At 39.8% G+C, this 6,093-nt stretch overlaps 1 pseudogene; it reads right to left on the bottom strand.

Annotated features, from left to right (window-relative positions):
* Positions 1 to 227: 227 nt before the first annotated feature.
* Positions 228 to 6,093, bottom strand: part of LOC104989819 — a 21,288-nt pseudogene continuing 15,422 nt past the window's right edge.

Below are 6,093 nucleotides of genomic sequence, written 5' to 3'. Positions count from 1 at the left end.
TACTGTGATGTGACTGTAGCAAGGAGGAAACAACTCTTCCAAAGTAGCTCAATAAGCAGGTCTAAAAAATGAAGGTATTTTAGCTGTCACATTCACTCTGAAGCCCATTCATCTCCTTTAGCATCCCAAAGATTAAGCACATGTTCTATTTAGCTATACAATAATGTGGCAAATGCTGGACTGCCCATAAAACTAAACTTCTAACTCTGGGCTCCAGCTTCACTTTCTCACAAGTCATCATCTTCATTTGGGAGAGCTGTTTTCTGAGCAACCTTCAGCTCATGCTCATGTGCTGCCAAGACTGGGGCCATGACCATCTCTGGTGGGGCAACTTGGAGATGAACTTCAAGTTAGTGTCTCTGATCAGTTTTCTAGCAAGCCCGAGGAAGGGTTTTTCAAAGTTGTAGTTACTTTTGACAGAAATGTCATAGTACTGAAAATTCTTCTTTCAGTGGAAGACAATTGACTTTGCTTTTATCTTTCCATCCTTAATATCCACTTTGCTTCCATACAACACAATGAGGATGTTTGCACATAATCTTATCACATCACTATGCCAATTAGGCACATTCTTGCAAGTAACTCTCAATGTTACATCAAACATTATAATGGAATACTGAGCTTGGATATAATAGCCATCTCTCAGTTCACCAAATTTCACCTGACCAGTTGTAACCCATATATTGAAGTTAATAGGTCCTCTGTTGGAATGGAACACAAGGAGATGAACTTCAGTACCCAAGGTAGCTATTGCATACACTTTCTCAAATTCACCAGTCTGATGCTGTTTCATGAATGTAGTTATTCCAGTACCACCATCATCAATCAATACAAGCTTGAGCTGAACTTGGGGTTCTCCTTGGGCAGCCGTTGTGATGTTACTTCCATACCCATCTCTCTTTCCTGTATGTTTAATATCATCTGTTTGGTATTCTACAGAAATTCAATAAAGAAATTTGAGGGAGGGAAATAATCCCACATATCCCAGAGATTCAAGAGGAATGATGAACAAAGAAAAAAAGTAAATATAATTAAAGCTAAAAATATATAAAATGTATAATTATTGGCATAGGAACCAAATAATTATTGGCAGACAGGGCAGGAGATGTTACAAACCCCACTCTTGCAGGAGGGCTTGGCAGATGCCTCCATAGCTAGAGCTTGCATAGGAACTTGGAATGTTAGGTACATGAATCAAGATAAATTGGAAGTGGTCAAACAGGAGATGGCAAGAGTGAACATCGACATTTTAGGAATCAGTGAACTAAAATGGCCAGAATGGGTGAATTTAATTCAGATGAACATTTTATCTACTACTGTACACAAGAATCCTGTAGAAGAAATAGAATAGCCCTCATAGTAAACAAAAGAGTCCAAAATGCAGTACTTGGGTGCAATCTCGAAAACAACAGAATGATCTCTGTTCATTTCCAAGACAAACCATTCAATATCACAGTAATTCAAGTCTATTCCCCAATCACTAATGCTGAAGAAGCTGAAGTTGAATGGTTCTATGAAGACCTACAAGACCTCCTACTATCACCAAAAAAAAACTAGTACCAAAAAAAATAATAAAAATAAAATAAAATAAAAAGATGTTCTCTTCATTATAGGGGACTGGAATGTGAAAGTAGGAAGTCAAGAGATACCTGGAATAACAAGCAGGTTTGACCTTGGAGTACAAAAGGAAGAAGGGCAAAAGCTAACAGAGTTTTGCCAAGAGAATGCACTGGTCATAGCAAACACCCTCTTCCAACAACACGAGAAGACTCTACACATAGACCTCATCAAATCAATTCCAAAATCAGTTTGATTATATTCTTTGCAGCCGAAATGGAGAAGCTCTATACAGTCAGCAAAAACAAGGCTGGGAGCTGACTGGGGCTCAGATCATGAACTCCTTATTGCAAAATTCAGACTTAAATTGAAGAAAGTGGGGAAAACCACTAGACCATAGATGTATGACCTAAATCAAATCCCTTATGATTATACAGTGGAAGTGACAAATAGATTCAAGGAATTAGATTTGATAGAGTGTCTGAAGAATTATGGATAGAGGTTTGTGACATTGTATGAGAGGACATGAATAAAACCATCCCCACGGTAAAAAAAAAAAAAGGCAAAATGGTTGTCTAAGGAGGCCTTACAAATAGTTGAGAAAAGAAGAGAAGCTAAAGACAAAGGAGAAAAGAAGGACATACCCATCTGAATGCAGAGTTCCAAAGAAGAGCAAGGAGAGTTAAGAAAGCTTCCTCAGTGATCAATGCAAAGAAATAGAGGAAAACAATAGAATGGGAAAGACTAGAGATCTCCTAAAAAAAATTAGAGATACCAAGGGAACATATCATGCAAAGATGGGCACCATAAAGGACAGAAACAGTATGGACCTAACAGAAGCAGAAATTAAGAAGAGGTGGCAAGAATACACAGAAGAATTATACAAAAAAGATCTTAATGTCCCAGATAACCTTGATGGTGTGATGACTCACCTAGAGCCAGAGATCTTGGAGTGTAAAGTCAAGTGGGCTTTAGGAAGCATCACTATGAAAAAAGCTCATGGAAGTGATGAAATTCCAGCTGAGCTATTTCAAATTCAAAAAGATGCTGCTGCTAAAGTACAGCATTCAATGTGCCAGCACATTTGGAAAACCCAGCTGTGGCTACAGGACTGGAAAAGATCAGTTTTCCTTCCAATTCTAAAGAAAGGCAATGCCAGAGGATGTTCAGACTGCCAAAAAATTTCACTCATTTCACATGCTAGCAAAGGCTCAAAATTCTCCAAGCTAGTTTTCAACAGTACATAAACCTAGAACTTCCAGATGTTCAAGCTGAATTTAGAAAAAGCAAAGGAATCAGAGATCAAATTGGCAACATCTGTTGGATCATAGAAAAAGCAAAAGAATCCCAGAAAAACATCTCCTTCTGCTTCATTGATTACACTAAAGCCTTTGACTCTGTGGATCACAACAAACCATAAAAAAATCCTTAAAGAGATGGGAATATCAGACCACCTTACCTGCCTCCTGAGAAACCTATATGCAGGTCAAGAAGCAATAGTTAGAAACCAGATATGGAACAATGGATTGGTTCAAAAGTGGGAAAGGAGTACAACAAGGCTGTATATTGTCACCCTGTTTATTTAGCTTATATGCAGAGCACATCATGCAGAATGCTAGGCTGGATGAAGCACAAGCTGGAATCAATATTGCCAGGAGAAATATCAATAACCTCAGATATGCAGATGATACCACCCTTTATGGCAGAAAGAAAGAGGAACTAAACAGCTTCTTGATGAAAGGGAAAGAGGAGAGTGAAAAAGCTGGCTTAAAATTCAACATTTGAAAAACTAAGATCATGGCATCTGGTCCCATCACTTCATGACAAATAGATGGGGAAACAATGGAAACAGTGAGAGACTATTTTTTTTGGGTTCCAAGATCACTACAGATGGCGACTGCAGCCATGAAATTAAAAGACGCTTGATCCTTGGAGGAATGCTATGACAAACTTAGACAGTGTATTAAAAAAGCAGAGACAATGCTCTGCTTGCAAAGGTCCATCTAGTCGAAGCTATATTTTTTCCAGTAGTCATGTTTGAATGTGAGTGTTGGACAATAAAAAAGGTTGAATGCCAATGAATTGATGCCTTTGTGCTGTGGTGTTGGAGAAGACTCTTGAAAGTCCCTTGGACAGCAATGAGATCAAATCAGTCAATTCTAAAGGAAATCAGTCCTGAATATTCATTAGAAGGACTGAAGATGAGACTCCAATACTTTGACCACCTGATGTGAGGAGCTGATTCATGCAAAAAGACCCTGATGTTGGGAAAGATTGAAGGCAGGAGGAGGAGGGGAGTACAGAGGATGAGATGGTTGAATGGTATCTCTGATTCAATGGACACGAGTTTGAGCAATGTCTAGGAGATGGTGAAGGACAAGGAAGCCTGGTGTGCTGCACTCCATAGGGTCACAAAGTGTCAGACACGACTGAGTGACTGAACAACAACAAATAATTTTTGGCATTTCATAAAACAAAGATAGAACTAAATTCTTACGCACCATTCTCTAATTATGATACAATTATGTTGAAAATAATGGTAAAATATAATTAAAATCATTTCAAACTTTTAGAAAGAGAAAAAGATAAGTTTATAAAAATGTGGAAATATATTTAAAACAGAAAAGTAATATAAATATTGCCTGTCAGAATCTGTGGAGGTAAACTTACAACCTTAAATTATTAAAATAAAGTTGAAAATTGATGAAATAAGCATTTCAATAAGCATTTCTATTTAACAAATTAGAAAAAGAACAACACAATGACCTCAAAGTGAAAGAAATTATATAATATAGGAAAAAGCAGACATACACAAAAATAGAAAACAATATAAAGAGTATAAACAAAAGATTGGAGTGATTAATACAATTGACAAACTCTAATGAAAAACAAAAAATATCACAATTGAAAAATAATAGGAATGAATAAATGAATAATAAAAACATCAGGGGAGGAGCTAAGATGGCGGAGGAGTAGGACGGGAAGAACACCTCCCCCACAGATTCATCAAAAGAACATTTAAACGCTGAGTAAATTCCACAAAACAACTTCTGAATGCCGGCAGAGGACATCAGGCACCCAGAAAAGCAACCCAAGTCTTCGAAAGAAGGTAGGAAAAAATATAAAAGACAAAAAAAGAGACAAAAGAGGGAGGGATGGAGTTCCGTCCCAGGAAGGAAGTCTTAAAAAGAAAGAAGTTTCCAAACACCAGGAAACCTTCTCACTGCTGAATCTGTGCCGAGCCTTGGAAGCACAGAGGGCAACATAACAGGGAGGAAAAATAAATAAACAATTAAAACCCTCAGATTGCGAGCCCTACGGTAACTCCCCCAGAGGAGAAGCAGCGCAGACGCCTGCACACGCCACTAGCAAGCGGGGGCTGGGCAGGGAGGTGCGGCGCGGGCTGCATCGCTTAGAGTAAAGATCTGGCCTGAATACCCTGAGCTCTATCTGAGCGAAGTAATTTGGGCTAGCAAATCAGACTGTGGGATATCTACCACGCAAAAAGCCAGCCCTAACCTAAGACACTGCCAGGCCCGTGCATGGAACAAAGGACTGAACAGAGATAGCCGGCTGCAGACCATCCCCCTCCAGTGACAGGCAGCCAGAGCCGGAAGGGGGAAATCGTAGCTCCAGAGAGACATTATCTATAAAACTGTAAGCAGGCTTCTTTGCTAACTAAAACTTCTTGGGGGTCTGGATGGTCAACATCCGCCTGAGAAGGTGCGACGGTTGTACACCTAGATAACCGAGGGGAGAGGCGATAAGTCGCAGCAATCATGCTCGCCAAACACCTCATCACCTGAGCTGCTTGGACCTGGGAAGGGCACAAAACGCAGGCCCAACCGAGTCTGCGCCTCTGAGGACTACCCGAGTGCCTGAACCTGAGCGGCTTGGACCTGGGAGGTGCAAGCAGCCCAGGGCCGGCCAAGGATGGTTCCCGGTGGAGCAACCTGGAGCCTGAGCAGTGTGGGCAGGGAGGCTACATGCACCGTGAGTGGGGGCAGACCCAGTGTGGCTGAGGCACTGCGAGCACACGCCAGTGTTATTTGTTTGCAGCATCCCTCCCTCTCCACAGTGCGACTGAACAAGTGAGCCTAAAAAAAAAAAAAAAAGTAGTCCACCACTGTCCCCTTTGTGTCAGGGTGGAAACCAGACACTGAAGAGACCAGCAAACAGAAGAAGTTATAACAGAGGGAACCGCCTTGGAAGCTACAGGCAATAGATTAAAACTCTGTGGTTAGTACCAACTACATAGGAAGGGGCCTATAGATCTTGAGAAATGTAAGTCGGAGCAAGGAACTAGCCGAAAATGAACTGACCCCACAATACCCACAACAAAACCGGAGAAAGTCCTAGATATATTTTTACTATTTTTATGATCATTCTTTCTTTCTTTTTAATTTTTTTTAAAAAATTTTAAGTCCTCTATTATTCCTTTAATTTTCACTTTTATAACCTACTATTACTTTGCAAAAAAAAAAAAGACCCTATTTTTTTTAAAGCAAACTTCATATATATATTTTTTATAATTTT

This window comes from Bison bison, unplaced genomic scaffold (assembly GCF_000754665.1).
Source record: "Bison bison bison isolate TAMUID 2011002044 unplaced genomic scaffold, Bison_UMD1.0 scf7180017864163, whole genome shotgun sequence".
Lineage (NCBI taxonomy): Eukaryota > Metazoa > Chordata > Mammalia > Artiodactyla > Bovidae > Bison > Bison bison.
Note: the sequence above shows the minus strand (reverse complement) of the source record. Positions and strands in the feature narration are given on the sequence as shown.